Source organism: Pseudochaenichthys georgianus, chromosome 18 (genome assembly GCF_902827115.2).
Source record: "Pseudochaenichthys georgianus chromosome 18, fPseGeo1.2, whole genome shotgun sequence".
Taxonomy (NCBI): domain Eukaryota; kingdom Metazoa; phylum Chordata; class Actinopteri; order Perciformes; family Channichthyidae; genus Pseudochaenichthys; species Pseudochaenichthys georgianus.
The window spans coordinates 730,140-744,579 of record NC_047520.1 but is presented as its reverse complement, the minus strand read 5'-3'; positions in this window follow the sequence as shown (position 1 = coordinate 744,579).

Here is a 14,440-nt window from a genome sequence, read left to right as displayed (position 1 = left end):
GACGGGTGGCAGTGAAAGCGGAGGGTCTCGACGGACCAGACCCGGGCGGCAGAAGCTGGCTTTGGGGACGTGGAACGTCACCTCTCTGGGGGGGAAGGAGGCGGAGCTTGTGCGGGAGGTGGAGCGGTACCAGTTGGATCTGGTTGGGCTCACCTCTACGCACAGCGTCGGCTCTGGAACCTTACTTCTGGATAGGGGTTGGACTCTATTCTTCTCCGGAGTTGCTCAAGGTGTGAGGCGCCGGGCGGGTGTGGGGATACTCACAAGTCCCCGGTTAGGTGCTTCGTTGTTGGAGTTTACCCCAGTGGACGAGAGGGTCGCCTCCCTACGCCTGCGGGTTATGGGGGGGAAAACTCTGACTGTTGTGTGTGCTTATGCACCCAACAGCAGTTCAGAGTATTCGGCCTTCTTGGAGACCCTGGAAAGAGTCCTGTATGGGGCTCCTGAAGGGGACTCCTTAGTCTTGCTGGGAGACTTCAACGCACATGTGGGCAATGATGGAAACACTTGGAGGGGCGTGATTGGGAGGAACGGCCCCCCTGATCTGAACCGGAGTGGTGGTTTGTTACTGGACTTCTGTGCTAGTCATGGATTGGCCATAACAAACACCATGTTCGAACATAAGGATGCTCATAAGTGTACGTGGTACCAGAGCACCCTAGGCAGAAGGTCCATGATCGATTTCGTTATCGTATCATCGGACCTGAGGCCGTATGTTTTGGACACTCGGGTAAAGAGAGGGGCGGAGTTGTCAACTGATCACCATCTGGTGGTGAGTTGGGTCGAGTGGCGGGGGAAGCCTCTGGATAGACCTGGTAAGCCCAAACGTGTAGTTCGGGTGAACTGGGAACGTCTGGAGGAGGCCCAAGTTCAGGAGGCCTTCAACTCACACCTCCGGCGGAGCTTTTCGGGCATTCCTGTGGAGGTTGGGGACATTGAACCAGAGTGGTCGGTGTTCAAAGCCTCTATTGCCGAAGCCGCGGTGGGGAGCTGTGGTCTCAAGGTCCTAGGTGCCTCAAGGGGCGGTAACCCTCGAACCTCCTGGTGGACACCGGTGGTCAGGGAAGCCGTCCGACTGAAGGGATTTGTTATCCCGGGGGACTCCCGAAGCAGTTGCAAGGTACCGACAGGCCCGAAGGGCAGCAGCCTCATCCGTGGCCGAGGCAAAGCAGCGGGTGTGGGAGAAGTTCGGAGAAGACATGGAGAAGGACTTTCGGGCGGCACCAAAGTTGTTCTGGAAAACTGTCCGACACCTCAGGAGGGGGAAGCAGGGAACCATCCAAGCTGTGTACAGTAAGGATGGGACGTTGTTGACCTCAACTGATGGAGTGTTGGGGCGTTGGAAGGAACACTTTGAGGAACTCCTGAACCCGACAACTCCGCCCTCTATGTTAGAGGCAGAGCTGGAGTATGACGGGGGATCAACGCCAATCTCCCGGGGGGAGGTCACTGAGGTCGTCAAACAACTCCACAGTGGCAAAGCCCCGGGGGTGGATGAGATCCGCCCGGAGATGCTGAAGGCTCTGGGTGTTGAGGGACTGTCATGGTTGACACGTCTCATCAACGTTGCGTGGAAGTCGGAAACGGTACCGAAGGAGTGGCAGACCGGGGTGGTGGTCCCCCTTTTCAAAAAGGGGGATCAGAGGGTGTGTGCCAATTACAGAGGCATCACACTACTCAGCCTCCCCGGGAAAGTTTACTCCAAGGTACTCGAAAGGAGGGTCAGGCCGATTGTCGAACCTCAGATTGAGGAGGAACAATGCGGATTCCGTCCTGGTCGTGGAACGACGGATCAGCTTTTTACTCTCGCAAGGATCCTGGAGGGGGCCTGGGAGTACGCTTATCCGGTCTACATGTGTTTTGTAGACTTGGAGAAGGCGTATGACCGGGTTCCCAGGGAGGTACTGTGGGAGGTGCTGCGGGAGTATGGGGTGAGGGGGTCTCTACTCAGGGCCATCCAATCTCTGTACTCCCAAAGCGAGAGCTGTGTCCGGGTCCTCGGCAGTAAGTCGGACCCATTTCCGGTGAGGGTTGGCCTCCGCCAGGGCTGCGCTTTGTCACCAATCCTGTTTGTAATATACATGGATCGGATTTCGAGGCGTAGTCGTGGGGGGGGGGGGTCTGCAGTTCGGTGGACTAAGGATTGCACCACTGCTTTTTGCAGATGATGTGGTTCTGATGGCTTCATCGGTCTGCGACCTTCAGCACTCACTGGATCGGTTCGCAACAGAGTGTGAAGCGGCTGGGATGAGGATCAGCACCTCCAAATCTGAGGCCATGGTTCTCAGCAGGAAACCGATGGACTGTCCACTCCAAGTAGGGAATGAGTCCTTACCCCAAGTGAAGGAGTTCAAGTATCTCGGGGTCTTGTTCTCGAGTGAGGGATCAATGGAGCGTGAGATGGGCCGGAGAATCGGAGCAGCGGGAGCGGTATTGCAGTCGCTTTACCGCACCGTTGTGACGAAAAGGGAGCTGAGCCAGAAGGCAAAGCTCTCTGTCTACCGGGCCATTTTCGTTCCTACCCTCACCTATGGTCATGAAGGATGGGTCATGACCGAAAGAACGAGATCGCGGATACAAGCGGCCGAGATGGGTTTCCTCCGCCGGGTGGCTGGTGTCTCCCTTAGGGATAAGGTGAGAAGTTCGGTCATCAGGGAGGGACTCGGAGTTGAGCCGCTGGGTGGTTCGGGCACCTAGTTAGGATGCCACCTGGGCGCCTCCCTAGGGAGGTGTTCCAGGCACGTCCAGCTGGGAAGAGACCAAGGGGTAGACCTAGGACCAGGTGGAGGGATTATATCTCTTCGCTGGCCTGGGAGCGCCTTGGGATCCCCCAGTCAGAGCTGGTTGATGTCGCCAGGGAAAAGAAAGTTTGGGGCTCTCTGCTGGAACTGCTACCCCCGCGACCCGACCACGGATAAGCGGGAGAAGATGGATGGATGGATGGATGGTACTCTGATCTTGTACTTGATTTAAAGTAGAAGTACTACTATTGCTACCCATAGTACTACTACTACTACTACTACTACTACTACTACTACTACTACTGCAGCTTATACTTCTAATGCAACTACAACTACTACTACAACAACAACTACTACTACTACTACTACTACTTTTACTTGAGTAGATACAAGTAGAAGTACTCAGATCTGCTAATTGAGTGAAAATCGAAGTACTCAGATGTTGTACTTGATTTAAAGTAGAAGTACTACTATTGCTACCCATAGTACTACTACTACTACTACTACTACTACTACTACTACTACTACTACTACTACTACTACTACTACTACTACTAACACTACTACTACCACTACTACTATTACAACAACAACAACAACAACAACAACAACAACAACAACAACAACAACAACAACAACTACTACTACTACTACTTTTACTTGAGTAGATACAAGTAGAAGTACTCAGATCTGCTAATTGAGTGAAAATCGAAGTACTCAGATCTTGTACTTGATTTAAAGTAGAAGTACTCAGATCTTGTACTTGAGTAAAGGTAGAAGTACTACTACTGCTACCCATAGTACTACTGCTACGTATACTACTACTGCAACAACAGCTACTAATACGACTAGTACTACTACTACTACTACTACTACTACTACTACTACTACTACAGCTTATACTTCTAATGCAACTACAACAACTACTACTACTACTTTTACTTGAGTAGATACAAGTAGAAGTACTCAGATCAGCTAATTGAGTGAAAATCGAAGTACTCAGAAGTTGTACTGGAGTAAAAGTAGAAGTACCAGAGCGTAGGAATACTCTGTAAAAGTAGAAAAGTATTAGCATCAAAATATAGTTAAAGTAGCAAAAGTCAAAGCTGGTAGCTCCCAATCTCTCCGGTGGGTGTTCCTTTCCCGGAGAGGCATGAGCGAGATAATGAATCCCTTTATTAGTAGCGGGAAGCGAACTTAGTGAAGTCACACAGACGTCCCTTCCTCTGACACGTTCCCTCTCCACGTTGTATCTGTTGTTAGCAGTCGCAGCATGTCCTCGTTTCCACAGAGGCTGCTTCAGTCTGATATCTACTGCCGGCTGCCTTCGTGTCAAACTTCTTTATTTATAGTCCGGAGAGTCGACCAAGCGTAAACACTCTCTGTCAGAACCGCTTCGGATTGGTTTTTCAACTCGAGCTTTGGCTCTCACGTTCAGGTCACAGTCTGCCTCTGCTCTTGTGTTTGCCTTGGACACAATCCCACAGTTTCCCAATGGAATCAAAATGTGAAATGACAACGTGGCAGATGGTGGAGAATTAAATTAAACCCACATTAGGAAGCAATTTATTTCCCTAAGTGGAGTCATCTCAAGGTCCTTTGGCGTGCTTTAAATGCTCTTTTTTATCTTTGGTTACATCTACTGTCACTTTTATAATAGTGAAATATTATCACGACAAATCAGCAGGAAGTAAACTAAATAATTACCCCTGAACAAGTGTCTAAATGAGACGACTCAACATCATCACACACAACATTAGCCACCTTTAGCTTAGCGGTGGTGACGTGAAGTCATGTGACCGTGCTGTAGTTCCTTTATAGCCCAACATTAGCCACCTTTAGCTTAGCGATGGTGACGTGAAGTCATGTGACCGTGCTGTAGTTCCTTTATAGCCCAACATTAGCCGCCTTTAGCTTAGCGGTGGTGAAGTCATGTGACCGTGCTGTAGTTCCTTTATAGCCCAACGTTAGCCTCCTTTAGCTTAGCGGTGGTGACGTGAAGTCATGTGACCGTGCTGTAGTTCCTTTATAGCCCAACATTAGCCGCCTTTAGCTTAGCGGTGGAAACGTGAAGTCATGTGACAGTGTTGTAGTTCCTTTATAGCCCAACATTAGCCACCTTTAGCTTAGCGGTGGAGACGTGAAGTCATGTGACCGTGCTGTAGTTCCTTTATAGCCCAACATTAGCCGCCTTTAGCTTAGCGGTGGTGACGTGAAGTCATGTGACCGTGCTGTAGTTCCTTTATAGCCCAACGTTAGCCTCCTTTAGCTTAGCGGTGGTGACGTGAAGTCATGTGACCGTGCGATAGTTCCTCTATAGCTCAACATTAGCCACCTTTAGCTTAGCGGTGGTGACGTGAAGTCATGTGACCGTGCGATAGTTCCTCTATAGCTCAACATTAGCCACCTTTAGCTTAGCGGTGGTGACGTGAAGTCATGTGACCGTGCGATAGTTCCTCTATAGCTCAACATTAGCCACCTTTAGCTTAGCGGTGGAGACGTGAAGTCATGTGACCATGCTGTAGTTCCTTTATAGCCCAACATTAGCCACCTTTAGCTTAGCGGTGGTGACGTGAAGTCATGTGACCGTGCTGTAGTTCCTTTATAGCCCAACATTAGCCACCTTTAGCTTAGCGGTGGTGATGTGAAGTCATGTGACCGTGCTGTAGTTCCTTTATAGCCCAACATTAGCCACCTTTAGCTTAGCGGTGGAGACGTGAAGTCATGTGACCGTGCTGTAGTTCCTTTATAGCCCAACATTAGCCTCCTTTAGCTTAGCGGTGGTGACGTGAAGTCATGTGACCGTGCTGTAGTTCCTTTATAGCCCAACATTAGCCACCTTTAGCTTAGCGGTGGTGACGTGAAGTCATGTGACCGTGCTGTAGTTCCTTTATAGCCCAACATTAGCCACCTTTAGCTTAGCGGTGGTGATGTGAAGTCATGTGACCGTGCTGTAGTTCCTTTATAGCCCAACATTAGCCACCTTTAGCTCAGCGGTGGTGACGTGAAGTCATGTGACCGTGCTGTAGTTCCTTTATAGCCCAACATTAGCCTCCTTTAGCTTAGCGGTGGAGACGTGAAGTCATGTGACCGTGCTGTAGTTCCTTTATAGACCAACATTAACCTCCTTTAGCTTAGCGGTGGTGACGTGAAGTCATGTGACCGTGCTGTAGTTCCTTTATAGCCCAACATTAGCCACCTTTAGCTTAGCGGTGGTGACGTGAAGTCATGTGACCGTGGTGTAGTTCCTTTATAGCCCAACATTAGCCTCCTTTAGCTTAGCGGTGGTGACGTGAAGTCATGTGACCGTGCTGTAGTTCCTTTATAGCCCAACATTAGCCACCTTTAGCTTAGCGGTGGTGACGTGAAGTCATGTGACCGTGCTGTAGTTCCTTTATAGCCCAACATTAGCCACCTTTAGCTTAGCGGTGGTGACGTGAAGTCATGTGACCGTGCTGTAGTTCCTTTATAGCCCAACATTAGCCACCTTTAGCTCAGCGGTGGTGACGTGAAGTCATGTGACCGTGCTGTAGTTCCTTTATAGCCCAACATTAGCCTCCTTTAGCTTAGCGGTGGAGACGTGAAGTCATGTGACCGTGCTGTAGTTCCTTTATAGACCAACATTAACCTCCTTTAGCTTAGCGGTGGTGACGTGAAGTCATGTGACCGTGCTGTAGTTCCTTTATAGCCCAACATTAGCCACCTTTAGCTTAGCGGTGGTGACGTGAAGTCATGTGACCGTGCTGTAGTTCCTTTATAGACCAACATTAGCCTCCTTTAGCTTAGCGGTGATGACGTGAAGTCATGTGACCGTGCTGTAGTTCCTTTATAGCCCAACATTAGCCGCCTTTAGCTTAGCGGGGGTGACGTGAAGTCATGTGACCGTGCTGTAGTTCCTTTATAGATCAACATTAGCCTCCTTTAGCTTAGCGGTGGTGACGTGAAGTCATGTGACCGTGCTGTAGTTCCTTTATAGCCCAACATTAGCCACCTTTAGCTTAGCGGTGGTGAAGTGAAGTCATGTGACCGTGCTGTAGTTCCTTTATAGCCCAACATTAGCCACCTTTAGCTTAGCGGTGGTGACGTGAAGTCATGTGACCGTGCTGTAGTTCCTCTATAGCCCAACATTAGCCTCCTTTAGCTTAGCGGTGGTGACGTGAAGTCATGTGACCGTGCTGTAGTTCCTTTATAGCCCAACATTAGCCACCTTTAGCTTAGCGGTGGTGACGTGAAGTCATGTGACCGTGCTGTAGTTCCTTTATAGCCCAACATTAGCCTCCTTTAGCTTAGCGGTGATGACGTGAAGTCATGTGACCGTGCTGTAGTTCCTTTATAGCCCAACATTAGCCTCCTTTAGCTTAGCGGTGATGACGTGAAGTCATGTGACCGTGCTGTAGTTCCTTTATAGCCCAACATTAGCCACCTTTAGATTAACTGTCGTGGCGTGAAGTCATGTGACCGTGCTGTAGTTCCTTTATAGCCCAACATTAGCCACCTTTAGCATAGCGGTGGTGACGTGAAGTCATGTGACCGTGCTGTAGTTCCTTTATAGCCCAACATTAGCCACCTTTAGCTTAGCGGTGGTGACGTGAAGTCATGTGACCGTGCTGTAGTTCCTTTATAGCCCAACATTAGCCGCCTTTAGCTTAGCGGTGGTGACGTGAAGTCATGTGACCGTGCTGCAGTTCCTTTATAGCCCAACATTAGCCGCCTTTAGCTTAGCGGTGGTGACGTGAAGTCATGTGACCGTGCTGCAGTTCCTTTATAGCCCAACATTAGCCTCCTTTAGCTTAGCGGTGGTGACGTGAAGTCATGTGACCGTGCTGTAGTTCCTTTATAGCCCAACATTAGCCTCCTTTAGCTTAGCGGTGGTGACGTGAAGTCATGTGACCGTGCTGTAGTTCCTTTATAGCCCAACATTAGCCACCTTTAGCTTAGCGGTGGTGACGTGAAGTCATGTGACCGTGCTGTAGTTCCTTTATAGCCCAACATTAGCCTCCTTTAGCTTAGCGGTGGTGACGTGAAGTCATGTGACCGTGCTGTAGTTCCTTTATAGCCCAACATTAGCCACCTTTAGCTTAGCGGTGGAGACGTGAAGTCACGTGACCGTGCTGTAGTTCCTTTATAGCCCAACATTAGCCTCCTTTAGCTTAGCGGTGGTGACGTGAAGTCATGTGACCGTGCTGTAGTTCCTTTATAGCCCAACATTAGCCACCTTTAGCTTAGCGGTGGTGACGTGAAGTCATGTGACCCTGCTGTAGTTCCTTTATAGCCCAACATTAGCCTCCTTTAGCTTAGCGGTGGTGACGTGAAGTCATGTGACCGTGCTGTAGTTCCTTTATAGCCTAACATTAGCCGCCTTTAGCTTAGCGGTGGTGACGTGAAGTCATGTGACCCTGCTGTAGTTCCTTTATAGCCCAACATTAGCCACCTTTAGCTTAGCGGTGGTGACGTGAAGTCATGTGACCGTGCTGCAGTTCCTTTATAGCCCAACATTAGCCGCCTTTAGCTTAGCGGTGGTGACGTGAAGTCATGTGACCGTGCTGTAGTTCCTTTATAGCCCAACATTAGCCACCTTTAGCTTAGCGGTGGTCAGGGAGACGGGTCCAAAAAAGACATGTGAAATCCCTTCACCACCTTTTAGAGAAAAAAACACAACAAATATATTTAGAAAGTTGAGGTTCAACGGTATAAGAAGTCAAAGAAGTGACGACGCATGCTAGCAAAGTGTTGAAACTCTCCAAAAAGTCTCCTGGAGTGGAACTCTGGAGGTAATTAGGCGTAACAGCAAACGAAGAGGGCAGACAGCAAACTGCACCAATTACCTCAAAACAAACACCAACAGTAAATACTGAGTCGTGTTTCCTCCCGATGCTTGGGGTTGAAATCTGATTTCATTAGAGTTGTTGGTGAAATCCTCCCATCATGCATCACTGCAGAGGAAACAGACCAGGCCATTTGTGGGTTAAGAGACAATCAATCTGTGGTGATGGCCTCCCGTCAGACGAGGTCTTCACGCCCATCATCCTCCCTCAAACTGCCCTAAAGAGGACGGACTCTGAACATCATGGAATAATCAGCGTCCAGGCTGAGCATGAGTCAGCAGATATTCACTGTAGCTGCTTTCAAACCAAAGCTTCTTTATGTGAAGGAAAAGGCTCAGAGATCTGCATTTTGCGAAATACCTGGAATATAAATGTGATATCACTGGGAATGTAAGTACTTTAAACTCTGGTAATACTTTTGTTCTTTTACTTAAGTAATATTTCAATGTAAAGGAGTATTTTTACTCTGTAGTATTACTACATTTACTTCAGACCATTACATCCACAGAAGAAGTCATTATTATTTGTATAACAATCCTACTTTAAGTAGACTGCTACCCATACTACAACTACAACTACTACTACTGCTACCCATACTACAACTACAACTACTACTACTGCTACCCATACTACAACTACTACTACTACTGCTACCCATACTACAACTACAACTACTGCTACCCATACTACAACTACAACTACTGCTACCCATACTACAACTACTACTACCCATACTACAACTACTGCTACCCATACTACAACTACTGCTACCCATACTACAACTACAACTACTACTACCCATACTACAACTACTGCTACCCATACTACAACTACTACTACTGCTACCCATACTACAACTACTGCTACCCATACTACAACTACTGCTACCCATACTACAACTACAACTACTGCTACCCATACTACAACTACTACTACCCATACTACAACTACAACTACAACTACTGCTACCCATACTACAACTACTACTATCCATACTACAACTACTACTACCCATACTACAACTACAACTACTGCTACCCCTACTACAACTACAACTACTGCTACCCATACTACAACTACTACTACCATACTACAACTACAACTACTACTACCCATACTACAACTACAACTACTGCTACCCATACTACAACTACTGCTACCCATACTACAACTACTACTACAACTACTGCTCCCCATACTACAACTACTGCTACCCATACTACAACTACAACTACTACTACTGCTACCCATACTACAACTACTACTACTGCTACCCATACTACAACTACTGCTACCCATACTACAACTACAACTACTACTACCCATACTACAACTACTACTACTGCTACCCATACTACAACTACAACTACTGCTACCCATACTACAACTACTGCTACCCATACTACAACTACAACTACTACTACTGCTACCCATACTACAACTACAACTACTACTACTGCTACCCATACTACAACTACAACTACTACTACTGCTACCCATACTACAACTACAACTACTGCTACCCATACTACAACTACAACTACTGCTACCCATACTACAACTACAACTACTACTACTGCTACCCATACTACAACTACTGCTACCCATACTACAACTACAACTACTACTACTGCTACCCATACTACAACTACAACTACTACTACTGCTACCCATACTACAACTACAACTACTACTACTGCTACCCATACTACAACTACAACTACTGCTACCCATACTACAACTACAACTACTGCTACCCATACTACAACTACAACTACAACTACTGCTACCCATACTACAACTACAACTACTACTACTGCTACCCATACTACAACTACTGCTACCCATACTACAACTACTACTACCCATACTACAACTACTGCTACCCATACTACAACTACAACTACTGCTACCCATACTACAACTACTACTACCCATACTACAACTACAACTACTGCTACCCATACTACAACTACTGCTACCCATACTACAACTACTGCTACCCATACTACAACTACAACTACTGCTACCCATACTACAACTACTACTACCCATACTACAACTACAACTACTGCTACCCATACTACAACTACTACTACCCATACTACAACTACAACTACTGCTACCCATACTACAACTACTGCTACCCATACTACAACTACAACTACTGCTACCCATACTACAACTACTGCTACCCATACTACAACTACTACTACCCATACTACAACTACAACTACTGCTACCCATACTACAACTACTGCTACCCATACTACAACTACTACTACTACTACCCATACTACAACTACTGCTACCCATACTACAACTACAACTACTGCTACCCATACTACAACTACTACTACTGCTACCCATACTACAACTACAACTACTGCTACCCATACTACAACTACTGCTACCCATACTACAACTACAACTACTACTACCCCATACTACAACTACAACTACTGCTACCCATACTACAACTACTGCTACCCATACTACAACTACTGCTACCCATACTACAACTACAACTACTGCTACCCATACTACAACTACTACTACCCATACTACAACTACAACTACTGCTACCCATACTACAACTACTACTACCCATACTACAACTACAACTACTGCTACCCATACTACAACTACTGCTACCCATACTACAACTACTACTACCCATACTACAACTACAACTACTGCTACCCATACTACAACTACTGCTACCCATACTACAACTACTACTACTGCTACCCATACTACAACTACTACTACTACTACTTCTACTACAGCTACTACTACTACTACTACAACAACAACAACAGCTAATACTTCTACTACAGCTACAGCTACTACTACTACTAATACTACTACTACAGCTACTACTACTACTACTACTACTACTACAACAACATTTAATATTTCTACTACAGCTACTACTACCAGTGTTGGGAAAGTTCACTTTCTACATGAACTAGTTCAGTTCACAGTTCACACATTTTAAAATGAACTAGTTCAGTTCATAGTTCATAATTCAAAATGTTGAACTAAAGTTCATGGTTTCAAAAATGAACTAATTTATAGTTCATAGTTCTTTTTTCAATACGTTGCTGCGAGCTATTATTTGTCTCCTGTACGATGTTAATGGGCCATTTCAATTTTTACAATATCCTCAGAGGGCCGTACAAGTTATTGACCTCTGCTTAAAAAAACAAAAATCACAGCCCATTCATTTCATTCTGTGCAAAGAAAAAGCAACCTCTGAATCCAGATATCTCACCATGACTCGCGTATGCATGCACGTGCACGGTGTGGCGTGACCACCAAAACAGAAAGATAATTTATGGACACAAGATGTGTGCAAATGTATTTAGTTTCCTATCCATGTGAACATGGTTTAAGTGGGGGGAACCTAACCTCCTCTAGAGGGGTCCGGGGGGCATGCTCCCCTGGGAAGATTTGTTGCACTATGAGAGCAACATTAGGAGATCTATGGACACATCTCTCAACACCCAAACAGAACTGTAAGCAGATTTTCTTTTAATTTATGGATATTTGACAAATCACTCCCCTTTCAAACTGTATTCTTCTTTATTAATAACTGTCATATAGTATTTTATACCTGTTTACTTTATTCTCTTGTTTTTTTTAGAACTATAATGATCATATAAAGATGTGCCTTTACCTCACTGACTGTAGACAAAGCTTCTTATATTCGTTAGCATAGCTAGCTAACCAGATGCTAATTATAACAACACAGTTATTGACTGTCTGATCAGTATGACAGATGAGCAGATCGCCACTGGGCTTTCAACTAAAGACACAGACACGCAGAAACTGCGGCATGTGTATGGACTTATCGGTACTGCAATTTCTGAAGTGCTGGAGTGGCGTGGCGTGGCGTGGGGAACCTCCGGCCCACCCCTGCCGTAGAGTCTCACTCTGAGCGAGTGCTGCTGCAGCTGCTCTCGGCTTCGTCCATACTAATTAATTAATTCATTCATTCAATGCTCGCCGGTTCCGCGGTTCCACATTGTTTGTTGTGAGGAGTCTGATATATTTAGTATATTTATATTTTAGTGCGACAGCCAGGGGTGACAGGCGCGTACGCGTCACAGGCAGCTTGCTGTTGCCAGATTGGGTGGTTTTCCGCATTATTTTGAAGCCTGTTTACGGTGTGTTTTAACTGGGTTTTCGGCTGAAAGGCATATGAAATCTGGCACACTTTTGAACGCCGTTATAATACAGTGCTGAGAATGAACGCACTTTTGAACGCCGTTATACAGCGCTGAGAATGAACGCGTTCTCAATTACGTTCATCTAGCGGAAATACAGTACGTTCAGTTCACGTTCGCCCAAAATATGAACGCGTTCATGAACGATCGTTCATTGAACGCGTTCAGGTACATCACTGACTACTACTACTACTAATACTTCTACTACTACTACTACTACTACTACCCATTGACATCAGGACAGCAGAAAGCTCACACACCTTCCAGACTGAAACTCATCTCTCTCGACTCCACCTCGAGGATAGAACTGCTAACAAAGCACTTATATACTAATAAAGGGCTGGCTCCTCTAAAGCCAGTTGAGGAGCACTTGAAATGTTTTGGCTCTATGAAGCCTGATGTACTTTATGATTCTGTTTTCTTCAAGGTTGTATTTTGTTGGTCGAACGCACTTACTGTGAGTCGCTTTGGATAAAAGCCTCAGCTAAATGCAATGTGATGTAATGAACCAACACATGATCGTATATCTGACCCGACCTGAAGGTTCTTTCGCATTAAGCTGAATAAAGCCCCTCAAACCCAGCACCTACAGTCCTGTAGTGAACTAGACTCTGAATAACATCCGTCCTGTTTCTGTTCCATGGTCTCCGTCTCGAGTCCTGCTCTCTAATAACGTGAGTCTTCGGATCAATAGGAGTAATCCTCCTCTCAGACTGTAATCTGCTGCTTCACCGGAGCAGCAAGGGCAGGACGAGGACTCTTTAAAGCCTGGGCCGCAGGGGAGGACTCTTTAAAGCCTGGGCAGCAGGGGAGGACTCTTTAAAGCCTGAGCAGCAGGGGAGGACTCTTTAAAGCTGTCAATGGTTTCTGCAGGAGGTTAAATGAAGTCTGTCCACTCTGGGAAACGTGGGGGAGTCGACTCGTCCCGCAGCGGACGAGATGTATTGATCGGATAATGTGGCGTTGTAATTAATCGACAGAAATAATCAACCGTCATGGATGAAAGCCCCGTGGAGGACGCATAAAGGGCTTTCATCTGCTTTTGGACTCACATCGTGCTAATTGGTGGAGATAAGATGGGATGAGATAGAAGTCCTTTATTGATCTGAATGCGTTGCAGCAGCATAGAAAGAAGGCACATAAGAGAAATGAAAAGACTACAAATAAACAATCCACAATGTAAACATCGCACATTTAAATAAAACAGCATTAAAATAGTAGAAAATATACATTTTGAAATACAGATTTACAGAAAGAAAATATAAAGCAGGATATTATAGGATGGATGACTTGTGATGACGACGGGGTATAATGCTTTTGTTTTTTCGGTTGTGTTGATGTCGCTAATTCTTGGATTCTGAATCGAGGCATACTTTCTTTTAAGTCTAAGAACACTTCAGACATGCCAACACACTTGGGCACTTTTACTGTAACTATATTTGGAAAAACAACACGCAAAACAACCCAACAACACACAGTCTCTTTTCTATTGTATTGTAGCGGCACAGAAAGACGTCCCATCGTGAGCCCAATGGCATGAAGCTGCAGCGTCGGAGGCTGCACTCCCACGACCCTAGTTGTGTTGCGTACTTACCATAGACTGTAAAGTAACATATTATATTCTGCTAACATGTTATTCCAG